This window comes from Rhinopithecus roxellana, chromosome 9 (genome assembly GCF_007565055.1).
Source record: "Rhinopithecus roxellana isolate Shanxi Qingling chromosome 9, ASM756505v1, whole genome shotgun sequence".
In the NCBI taxonomy this organism is placed as follows: domain Eukaryota; kingdom Metazoa; phylum Chordata; class Mammalia; order Primates; family Cercopithecidae; genus Rhinopithecus; species Rhinopithecus roxellana.
The window spans coordinates 60,300,417-60,313,447 of record NC_044557.1 but is presented as its reverse complement, the minus strand read 5'-3'; the positions used below and the strand labels follow the sequence as shown (position 1 = coordinate 60,313,447).

The 13,031-nt window shown below is 39.5% G+C and overlaps 1 non-coding gene across 1 annotated transcript; it reads left to right on the top strand.

Annotated features, from left to right (window-relative positions):
• Window positions 1-2,596: 2,596 nt before the first annotated feature.
• LOC115899760 lies at window positions 2,597-2,700 on the top strand. The gene has a single exon (XR_004059370.1). It is a non-coding gene; the product is annotated as a U6 spliceosomal RNA (small nuclear RNA).
• Window positions 2,701-13,031: the final 10,331 nt, after the last annotated feature.

The following is a 13,031-nucleotide window of genomic DNA, read 5'->3' as shown; positions in this document are numbered from 1 at the left end:
TAGTTTGTTCTCACATTGTTATAAAGAACTTCCTAAGACTAGATAATTTATAAAGGAAAGAGGTTTAATTGGCTCACAGTTCCAAATGGCTGGGGACACCTCAGGAAACTTACAATCATGGTGGGGAAGGGAAAGCCAGGACCTTCTTCACATGGCCGCAGGGGAGAGAAATGCAAGCAGGGAAATGCCAGACACTTTTAAAACCATCAGATCTCATTAGAACTCATTCACTATCATGAGAACAGGATAGGGGAAACCACCCCTATGATCCAATCACTTTCTTCCCTCAAGATATGGGGATTACAGATCCCTCCCTCAATACATGGGGATTACAATTCAATATGAGATTTGTGTGAGGACACAGAGCCAAAACATATAATTCCACCCCTGACCCCTCCCAAATATCATGTCCTCACATTTCAAAACCATTCATGCCTTCCCAACAGTCCACCAAAGTCTTAATGCATTTCAGCATTAAGTCAAAAGCCACTGTCCAAAGTCATCTGAGACAAGGCAAGTCCCTTCCATCCATGAGCCTGTAAAATCAAAAACAAGTTTATTTTTTCCAAGGTACAATAAGGGTACAGGCATTGGGTAAATACATTCATTCCAAATGGGAGATATTGGCCAAAACAAAGGGACTACAGGTCCCATGCAAGTTCAAAATCCAGTGGGGCAGTCGTTAAATCTTAAAGCTCCAACGTAATCTATTCTGACTCAATGTCTCAAATCCAGGGCATGCTGATGCACAGGGTAGGCTCCCATGGCCTTGGGCAACTTTGTCCCTGTGGCTTTGTAGGGTACAGCCCCACTCCCTGGCTACTTTCACAGCTGGTGTTGGGTGTCTGCAGCTTTTCTAGACACACAGTGCAAGCTGTTGGTGGATTTGACATTCTGGGGTCTTGAGAATGGTGGCCCTCTTCTCACAGCTCCCCTAGGCAATGCCCCAGTGGAGACCCTGTGTGGGGGCTCCAACCCCGTATTTCCCCTTTGCACTGCTCTAGCAGAGGTTCTCCATGAGGGCTTTGCTCCTGCAGACTTCTGCCTGGACATCCAGGCATTTCCATACATTCTCTGAAATCTAGGCAGAGTTTCTCAAACCTCAATTCTTGACTCCTGTGCAACTGCAGGCCCAACACCACATGGAAGCTGCCAAACCTTGGGGCTTGCACCCTCAGAAGCAATGGCCTGAGCTGTACATTGGCTTCTTTTAGCCATGACAGGGATGCAGGGAACGAAGTCCTGAGATGGCACAAAGCAGCAAGGCCCTGGGCCTGGCCCATGAAAGCATTTTTTCCTGCTAGTCTTCCCAACCTGTGATGGGAGGGGCTCCTGTGAAGACCTCTGACAGGCCCTGGAGATGTTTTCCCCATTGTCTTGGTAATTAATGTTTGACTCATTACGCATGCAAATTTCTGCAGTTGACTTGAAGTTCACCCCAGAAAATGGGTTTTTCTTTTCTACCACATCGTCAGACTGCAACTTTTCCAAACTTTTATGCTTTGCTTCCCTTTTAAATGGAAGTTCCAATTTCAGATCATCTCTCTCAAGTTCAAAGTTCTACAGATCTCTAGGGCAGGAGCAAAATGCCACCAGTCTCTTTGCTAAAGCATAGTAAGAGTGACTGTTGCTCTAGTTTCCAGTAAGTTCCTCATCTCCATCTGAGACCACCTCAGCCTGGACTTCATTGTCCATATCACTATCAGCATTTTGGTCAAAACCATTCAACAAGTCTCCAGGAAGTACCAAACTTTCCCACATCTTCCTGTCTTCTGAGCCCTCCAAACTGTTCCAAGCTCTGCCTGTTACAAAGTTGGTTCCACATTTTCAGATATCCTTATAGCAGTACCTCACTCTCTGCAGTACCAATTCTCTATATTAGTCCATTCTCACACTGCTATAAAGAACTTCCCTGAGACTGGGTAATTTATAAAGAAAGAGGTTTAATTGACTCACAGTTCCACATGGCTGGGGATACCTCAGGAAACTTACAACCAGGTTGGAAGGTGAAGGCAAAGCAAGGACCTTCTTCACATGGCAGCAGGAGAGAGAAGTGAATGCAGGCGAAATGCCAGACACTTATAAAACCATCAGATCTCAAGATAATTCACTCACTATTGTGAGAACAGGATGGGGGAACCGCCCCCATGATCCAGTTGCTTCCCTCCCTCAACACATGGGGATTATAGGTCCCTTCCTTGAAACATGGGGATTACAATTGAAGATGAGATTCAGGTGGGGACACAGAGCCAAACCATATCATAATGTTATGACGCAAGCATTATTATTACCTTCATTGTATGGATGAGAAGACTGAATCACAGAAGACAAAGTAAGGGGTAAACCTGGGATCTGAACCCTGAAACACTGGCTCTCAACAACTGTACCTTGCTTCCATGAATATACTGAAGTTTATATTTTAAAATCAGGATGGTTGAAAAATGCTCACACACTATAATCAAAGAGCATCAAACCAATATGCTTTTTTTTCTTTTACTGGGCTTTAGTATTTCTTATCTTGTACAACACAAGCATTAGCAACCTGGGCATCCCCAGGTCTTCCAAATCTCACTTTAATATTGTAAAAACTGACTCAGTGCTCTCTTCAGCAGCACATATACTAAAATTGGAATGATACAGAGATTAGCATGGCACTTGCACAAGGGTGACATGCAAATTCATGTTCACAAAAATTCATTTGTGACTCATGTTCTTGTCAATGAGCAATAAGAAAACACCTGAAGGTGTTTTCGGGTGAAGGTACAAAACTCACTGATAATACTAAGTATAGAGATAAACACAAAATATTATAACAATGTATTTGTGGTGTGTAAACTACTCATGCCTTGAGTAGAAAGACTAAAAGATGAACCTATCAAATATGATGGCTATAACAACTTTTCAAGACACAGACAGTGTAAGATATAAATGGAAACAACAAAAGGTAAAAAGTGGGGGTGATGAAATTAAAATGTAGATTTTGTATTAGTTTTCTCTTTGCTTGTTTGTTTTTGCAATCAATGTTAAGTTGTCATTAGTTTAAAATAATATGTTATAAGATATTATTTGCAAGCTTCATGGTAACCTCAAATTTAAAAAGCCTACATTAGATACACAAAAAATAAAAAGCAAAATATTAAAACATACTGCCAGAAAAAAAATCACCTTCACAAAAAGGAAGACAGATGGATGGACAGATGGAAAGAAGGAAGGAAGAGAAGACCACAAAACAACCAGGAAAAAAAATAATAACATTGAATATAAATGAACTAACCTCTCCAATCAAAAGGTATAGAGTGGCTGAATGAATTAAAAAACATGATCTGAGCTGGGTGCAGTGGCTCACACCTGTAATCCCAGCACTTTGAGAGGCTGAGGCAGGTGGATTGCTTGAGCCCAGGAGTTCAAGACCAGCCTCGGCAACATGGCAAAATCCTGTCTCTACAAAAAATTCAAAAATTAGTCAGTCATGGTAGCGTGCGTCTATAGTCCCAGCTACTCAGGAGGCCCCAGTACAATAATAGCTGAAAACTTCAACATCCTACTTTCAGCATTGGACAGAACATACAGACAGAAGACAAACAACAAAACATCAGACTTAATCTGCACTACTAACCAAAAGGACCTAATAGATATTTACGGAACATTTCAACCAATGGCTGCAGAATACACATTCCTCTCCTCACCGCATGGATCATTCTCAAGGATAGACCATATGTTAGGCCACAAAACAAGTCTTTAGAAAAATTTTAAAAAGTTGAAATTATATTGCATTTTCTGTGACCACAATGTAATAAAATTAGAAATCAATAACAAGAGAAACATTGGGAAATATACAAGCACATGGAAATTAAACAATATGCTCTTGAAGGGCCAGTGAGTCAATGAAGAAACTAAGAAGAAAATCTTAAAATTTCTTGAAACAAAAGATGGAAACAATACATACAAAACCCTATAGGATACAACAAAAGCAGTAGTAAGAGGAAAGTTTGTAGCAATAAACATCTACATCAAAACAGTAGAAAAACTTAAAAAACCTAACAATGCATCTTTAAAAACTATAAAAGCAAGAGCAAACCAAACCTAAACTTTGTAGAAGAAAATAAGTAATAAAAATCAGAGCAGAAATAAATGACATAGAAATGAATAAAACAATACAAATGATCAATGAAACAAAACTTAAAAAAAGAGAGAGAGAGAGAGATAAACAAAACTGACAAACCTTTAGCCAGGCTAGTAAACCAAGAAAGAAGACCTGAATAAATAAAATCAGAGAGGAAAAAGGAGACACTGAAACTGGTATCACAGAAATTCAAAGGATCATTGGAGACCACTATGAGCAACTATATGCCAATAAATTAGAAAACCTAGAAGAAATGGACAAATTCCTAGATACATACAACATATCAAGATTGAACGATGAAGAAATCTAAAACCTGAACAGATCAATAACAAGTAATGAGATTGAAGTCACAAGAAAAAGTCTCCCAGTAGAGAATACCCTGAGACCCCATGGCTTCACTGTTGAATTTCATGAAACATTTAAAGAAGATCTAATACCGATCCTACCCAAGCTATTAAAAAAAAAAGAGGAGGAGGAAATACTTCCAAACTCATTCTATGAGGCCAGTAGTACCCTGATACCAAAACCAGACAAAGATGCATCCAAAAAAATGATTTTTGTTTAGTTTTCTAAAAACACCAAAACTATCTCTGATGAACATTAATGCAAAAATTATCCACAAAATAAATACTAGCAAACCAAACTTAACAACACAATAAAAAGATCATTCATCAAGATCAAGTGTGATTTATCTCAGGGATGCAAGGATAATTCAACATATGCAAATCAACCCATGTGATACATCATATCAACAGAATGAAGGAAAAAATCATATGATTATTTCAAGTAATACTGAAAAAGCAGATGGCAAAGTTTAATATCCCTTCATGGTAATAACCCTTGAAAAACTGCATATAGAAGGAAGATACTTCAACATAATAAGAGCCATATATGACAGACCAACAGCTAGTATTATATTGAATAGGGAAAAACTGAAAGCCTTGCCTCCTAAGATCTGGAAGAGGATAAGGATGCCCACTGTCACCACTGTTATTCCACATAGTACTGGAAGTTCTAGCTAGAACAATCAGACAAAAGAAAGACATCCAAATTGGAAAGGAAGAAGTCAAATTATCCTTGTTTGCAGATGATATAATCTCATATTTGGAAAAACCCAAAAACTCCATCAAAAAACTATTTGAACTGATAAACAAATTCAGAAAAGTTGCAGGGTACAAAATAAACATACAAAGGTTAGTAGCACTTCTATATTTCAACAGTGAATAATCTGAAAAAGAAATGAAACTAATCCCATTAATAATAGCTATCAATGAAATAAGCTACCTAGGAACAAATGTAACCAAAGAAGTGAAAAGTCTTTACAATAAAAACTATAAAACACTGATGCAAGGAGTTGAAGAGGACACACACACACATACACACACACACACACATGAAAAGATATTCCATGTTCATGGATTGGAAGAATCAATATTGTTAAAATATTCATACTATCAAAAGCAATCTACAGATTCAATGTAATCCCTATCAAAATACCAATGACATTCTTTACACAAGTAGCAAAACAATTCTAAAATTTATATGGAACCACAGAGGACCCAGAATAGCCAAAGTTATCCTGAATGACATGGTTAAGCTGTGTCCTCACCCAAATCTCATCTTGAATTGTAGCTCCCATAATTCCCACATGTTGTGGGAGGGACCTAGTGGGAGGTAATTGAATCATGGGGACAGGTCTTCCCATGCTATTCTCGCGATAGTGAGTAAGTCTCACGAGATCTGATGGTTGTATAAAGGGGAGTTCCCTTGCCTGGCTCTTGCCTGCTGCCATGTAAGAGGTGACTTTGCTCCTCCTTTGCCTTCCACCATGATTGTGAGGCCTTCCCAGTCATGTGGACCTGTGAGTCAATTAAATCTCTTTCCTTTATAAATTACCCAGTCTCGGGTATGTCTTTATTAGCAGTGTGAGAACAGACTAATACACTGAGCAAAAAGAACAAAATGGGAGGAATCACATTACCTGACTTCAAATTATACCACAGAGCTATGGTTATGGTAACCAAAATGACATAGTACAGGTGTAAAGACAGACACACAGACCAATGTAACAGAATACAGAACCCAGAAATAAACCCACATATCTACAGTGAACTCATTTTTGACAAACATGCCAAGAATATACATTGGGGAAAGCACAGTCTCTTCAATAAATGGTGCTGGGAAAACTGGATATCCATATGCAAAAGAATGAAGCTAGATCCCTATCTCATGCCATATGTAAAAATCAAATCAAAATGGACTAAAGATTTAGATCTCAGACCTCAAACTATGAAACTACTACAAGAAAACATTGGGTAAACTCTCCAGGACATTGGACTGAGTAAAGATTCCTTGAGTAATACCCCACAAGTACAGGCCACCACAGCAAAATGGACAAATGGGATCACATCAAGTTAAAAAGGTTCTGCACAGCAAAGGAAACATCAACAAAGTGAATAGACCACCCACAGAATGGGAGAAAATATTTGCAAGCTACTCATCTGACAAGGGATTAATAACCAGAATACATAAGAAGCCCAAAGAAGTCTATAGGACAAAATCTAATAATCTGATTAAAAATGGGCAAAAGAGCAGAATAGGTGTTTCTCTAAAGAAGACATAAAAATGGCAAACAGGTGTATGAAAAGGTGCTCAACATCAGTGATCATCAGATAAATGCAGATCAAAGCTACAATGAGATATCATCTCACCACAATAAAAATAGTTTTTATCCAAAAGGCAATAATGAATGATGCTGAGGATATGGAGAAAAGGAAACCCTGATACACTGTTGGTGAGAATGTAAATTAGTACAACCACTATGAAGAACAGTATGGTGGTTCCTCAACAAACACTAAAAATATAATTATTACATGATCCAGCAATCCCACTGCCAGGTATATACCCCAAAGAAAGGAAATCAGTATTTTGAAGAAATATGTGCACTTCCACATTTATTGTGGCACTATTCACAATCGCCAAGATTTGGAGACAATCTAGGTATCCATCAACAGATGAATGGATAAAGAAAATGTGATACATATACACAATGGAGTACTATTCAGTCATAAAAAAGAATGAGATCCTGTCATTTGCAACAACAGGGATGGAACTGGAGGTCCTTATGTTCAGTGAAATAAGTCAGGCACAGAAAGAGAAACTTCACATATGCTGACTCATTTGTGGGAGCTAAAAATTAAAATAAAGGAACTCATGGAGATGGAGAGTGGAATGATGGTTACCAGAGGCTGGGAAGGGTAGTGTTGGGGGAGGGGGGTGCAGTAGTGGTTAAAGGGTACAAAAATATAGTTAGATAGATTAAATAAGATCTAGTATTTGATAGCATAACAGGGTGACTATACTCAACAGTAATTTATTGTGCATTTAAAAGTAATTAAAAGAGTACAACTGGAATGTTTGTAGCACAAAGAAACGACAAATGTTTGAGGTATGGATACTTCATTTACCCTGATGTGATTATTATACATTGTATACTTGTATCAAAATATCTCATCTACTCTATAAATATATATATATACATACTAAGTATGAATTTTTTAAAAAATGCGTCAAACCCATGAAGTGAACATTGCAGTTGTCTCTCCACCATCCATACACACTCACCTCCCCTTCCTCCATGTGTAGAAGCCATGATTTGAGTGGGTTGACCCTGCCTGTGTTGGTGTCAGCATAACCTCATCTCTTTGTCTCAGTGATTGTTTCAGAGATGGGAAGTGCTATGGTTTGAATGTGTCTTCCAAATTTTCTGTGTTGGAAACTTAATCCCCAGCGAAACAGTGTTGGGGATGGGACCTAAGAAGAGGTGATTAGGTCATGAAGGTTCTGCCTTCATGAATGAATTAAAGTTGTTATCAAGGGAGTGGGTTAGTCATCTTGACAGTGGGCTTGTTATAACAAGCTTGACTCCCTCTCATTCTCTTGCTCTTCTGTCTTCCACCATGGAATGACACAGCAAGAAGGTCCTTACCAGATGCTGAGTAGATGCCAGCACTATGCCCCTTCCCAGCCTCCAGATCTGTGAGCCAAGTAAATTTCTTCCTGTATAAATTGCCCAATCTGGGTCAGGCACAGTGGCTCACGCCTATAATCCCAGCACTTTGGGAGGCCGAGGCAGGCGGATCACGAGGTCAGGAGATCAAGACCATCCTGGTTAACATGGTGAAACCCTGTCTCTACTAAAAATACAAAAAATTAGCCAGGCGTGGTGGCGGGCACCTGTAGTCCCAGCTACTCGGGAGGCTGAAGTAGGAGAATGGCGTGAACCTGGGAGGCGGAGCTTGCAGTGAGCCAAGATCATGCCACTTTGCTCCAGCCTGGGCAACAGAGCTAGACTCCATGTCAAAAAAACAAAAAAAATTACCCAATCTGTGGCTTTCTGTAATAGCAGCACAAAATTGGTGAAGACAGGAAGTAACCAAAAAAAAAAAAAAAAAAGCCCATCAGCACCTAGTGTTCCTTGCACCACAGGGACTGGTTCAAATTGGTTCAATCTTGGAAATGCAAGGTTTTGTTTAATAGTTGTGGAAGGAAACAGCTCCCTTTTGCATCTCACCTCATTGCCCTCTCTACTTGGTACTTATAAAGGTATTGAGTCATGGTTTCTTTGACTTAACCTTCCCAAAGAACCAGTACCACAAGGCAGAGTATGTGGCAGATGTTTACTGGAAGTTGAAGACAATGGAGATGGCTACATAACATATAGAACAACAAATACCCAACAGAAAATATTAGCCTGTTTTCCAAAGTCTCTATGCTCCCCCTCCAATCTGGCTTTCTTTTCCCCTTAGTCACCAGCTTCCACCATCATGCTCAACAACTCTGGCTCCAACTTCCCTGCATCTTGTTTATTTTCCCTCACTTCCTGGGTCCCTCACCCTCTTCTTCTCCAGCTGCTATGCAAAACCAGAACATTCTCATTTCCTTTGCAAACTAGTTCAGCCTTCCTTTGTCCTATCTTCTTCTGTACAGCAAGGTTTATGTTTTATTTCCCACTCCGATGAATAAACCAAGGTTTTTTTTTTTTTTTTTTTTTTACCAAAATTGCTCCTTGAGAGGAATTCTACTGTGGCTTCCAGCTTTTACAATATTTTCTCTCTGTTGCACTATTAAAGAAAATATGATCTGACCTATCACTTGAACAGACCTTGTGCCCTGACTTCACACGCCATTTTCTGCCAGCCATGACATACTATTGATTCTGCATCAGAGACGCTCTCACATTAAGCCCCTCTTCTCCCACCCTACCCTGTTCTGCGGCTCTATTTCAGGCCACCATTGTTTCTCCCTAGACTGAGGTTACCAAAGATCATTCCACAGACTCTGATAAAGTTTGTGCTAATCTTCAGGGAAAAATAAAAATAATGCAGTGAGTTTCTCCATAAATTCATTTAGAATCACTAATTCAAAACTGGATATCCACATGTAAATAATGAAGTTGGACCCTTACCTTTCACCCATATACCAAAATTAATTTAAAATGAATCAGGGACTTACATATAAGAGCTATAACATTCTTAGAAGAAAACACTGGGAAAAGCTTCTTGACATTGGATTTGGCAATGATTTCTTGGCTTTGACACCAAAAGCACAGACAACAGAGGCTAAAATTGATAAACTGTACCTCATCAAAATTAAAACCTTTTATGTATCATAGGACACTATAAACAGAATGAAAAGGCAACCCACAGAATGGGAGAAAATGTTGCAAATTATATATCTGATAAGAGAGTAATAGCCAAACTATTTAAGGAACTCCTACAACTTAACAAAAACAAAACAAACAACTGGATATACGAATGGGCAAAGGACTTAAATAGACATTTCTTCAAAGCTATACAAATGGCCAATAAGCACATGAAAAGACACATAAATCATTAAGGAAATGCAAATAAAAGCCATAATGAGATACAACTTCACATCCACTCAGATGGAAATTATCAAAAACAAAACAAACAAAATCAAAAAACAAGCATTGGAAAGGATATGGGGAAATTGGAATACCCAGAATGAGTTAGGGTGTATTTCCTCCTGTTCAATTGTTTGGAAAAGTTTGAGAAGGATTGGTGTCAGTTCCTTGATATTTCTTGAAAAGAATAATTCTTTTTTTAAGAATAAGAAAATATTTCCTGGAAATCATCCATTAGACTTGCCCTCACAGCTAAGTATTAGATTACATGTTGTGTCAGAGATTCATGGTTACACATCACAACCTTTTCCAACTTCTCTAAGTGAAGAGAATCCTGACTTTTTGATGGGTTCTTTATGCATTGTACAAGCCACACACTGTCACTTCTGTCTTGTTCTACTTGTTAGATGTGAGTTATTAAATCCAACCCACACTCAACAGGAGGCGGTTATACAAGAGTGAATACCAAGAACCAGGGATCACTGGGGACCATCCTGAAGGTGAGCTATGATGGACCTACTGTGTTCCAGGACCACCTTAGGCACTTTACAGCATTGTGGCCAAGTAGGTATTATAATTACTATTTTAGAAATTTTAAAGACATCAAAGAAAATACTAATGTGGTGTTCATGAAAATACTCTGCTCAAATCTCCTTCCAGAGAATCTTCTGTGGAGAGTATAAGTTAGTTGACAGCCCCACTGTTACTCTAGAATTATTCCCAAATTTGAACTAAGGCATTGCTCTCCCTGGGCTGCTGCTGGCCAGTGACTGAGCACAGCTGGGGCATCAGAGAGGGCCCATTCCTGGAGGATGCAGGTCTCATCTAATGGGTGATGTTCACTCAGGGACTTCTCATTGGCCTGTCTGAAATGTCTCAGAAAAATCTGGGGCTTTTCCTGTACAATTTTCCTTCCTTTCACAGATGTCAGACCTGCCTTACAGTCTAAGACTGTTCTTGTCCATTCCTGCTCTTTCCCTTTTATCCTTCACAGGAATTTTCCTCCAACAAATCTCTTGCATCTCTAATTCTACATGGTGTTTGTTTCTCAAAAGATCCGAACTTATGTCATAAAAGCTGAGTGATTTGCCCAAGTGAGTTGGGGGCATAGATGGGATTTGAACACATGCTTTGACTCCAAAGGCCAAATCCAAGCTCCTTCAATACAGCATGCTACCATTTTGTATTGGGCTAATGGTGGCCCTCCAAAAGATAAGTTCATGTCCTAACACCTGTAACCTGTGAAGGTGACCTTATTTGGAAAAAAGATCTTTGTAGATGTAAGTTAAAGATCTTGAATTATTTGTGTGGGCCCTAAATCTTATGACAATAATCCTTAGACAAGAAAGAAGAAGAAGAAGACACAGATACAGGGAGAAGGCCAGAGATAAGAAAGATACCCTGAAGCCATCAGAAGGTGGAAGAGGCAAGGAAGGATATTTCCCAAGAGCCTTCAGTGGGAGCTCGACCCTGCGGATATCACCTTGATTTCAGACTTTTGGGCTCCAGATCTATGAGAGTGTAAAGCCACCCAGTTTGTGGTCATTTGTTATGGCAGCCATGGGGAACTAACACAAGTATTTAACCTCTATCTTTAATACTAGCACAGTGCCTGGCACATACTAGGTGTTCTAAAAGAGTGATCCTTGTGGCACATATACACCATAGAATACTATGCAGTCATAGAAAAGAATGAATTCATGTACTTTGCAGGGACATGGATGAAGCTGGAAGCCATCATTCTTAGCAAACTAACACAGAAACAGAAAACCAAACACTGCATATTCTTCCTCATAAGTGGGAGTTGAATAATGAGAACACATGGACACAGGGAGGGGAAAATCACACACTGGGGCCTGTCAGCGGGTTGGGGGCAAGGAGAGGGACAGCATTAGGACAAATACCTAATGCATGTGGGGCTTAAAATCTAGATGATGGGTTGATAGGTGCAGCAAACCACCATGGCACATGTATGCCCGCGTAACAAACCAGCACATTCTGCACATGTATTCCAGAACTTAAAGTAAAATTAAAAAAATAAATAAATAAAGACACTGATCTTTGCTTGCTCTGGGAAGGTTTTTAAAAAGAGCTAATTAGTTAATAGATAACTACATGGGGATGATGAAACAAAGCTTTAAACTGCTTCCAAGTAACTTGAATACTATAAAATTGTACTTGATGACTGATTTCTAGTTTGAGTGTTATCTAGGAAGAGAATGAATATTTGTGGAGCGCCTGCTGTGTACCAGACACTAAGATAAGTTTTATTCATAAATTACATCACAGTGGGAGGAAATATTATCAATTATAACGGTTGAAAGCAAGGCTTTTGGAGTCAAATTTGAGCTCTGATTCTCATTAGCTGTATGACCTTTAGCAAATCATTTAAACTCTCTTAGCCAAAATTTACTTATCTGAAAAAAAGAAAAGTGATTCCTATCTCCCTGCCTTGCTTTGAAGATTAAAGGAGATAATGAATGAAGCAGCTGAGCACAGTGTCTGGCACACAGAAAATTTCAACAAACATCAGTTATTAGGAGCGAACCATGCTGGTGGGTGCAGGACTGTCGAAGTGGGAACTAGGGCTCTCATCTGAGAACAAGAGGTGCTAGATATCCCCTTCTAAGAGGTCAGAGAACTGCAGTGTTTGGGACCAGCTAAGTCCCCACAGGGCTTGCTGAGAAATTCCAATTTCAGCCCCACAAACACAAACCCCCCAACTCCTGTCTCCTCCAGGTGAACTGGGAGTATGGAGAAGATGGTCTCTGTGTGTTAGGCCTGCATCTCCCTAAGGTCAAGGAGCATGGGGGTGGGAGGGGGTGCAATGAATTTACTTAAGGGAGGAGACTAAACTGAGTCTCTGCCTATGCTAATGTGGGGCTGTTGCTATCCAGCATAGGAACGTTGCCAGGCCCCTGGACCAGCGGAGGTTCTGAGTCTTCCAGGACTCTCAAGTTTCCGTGATATACCAAAGCTTGG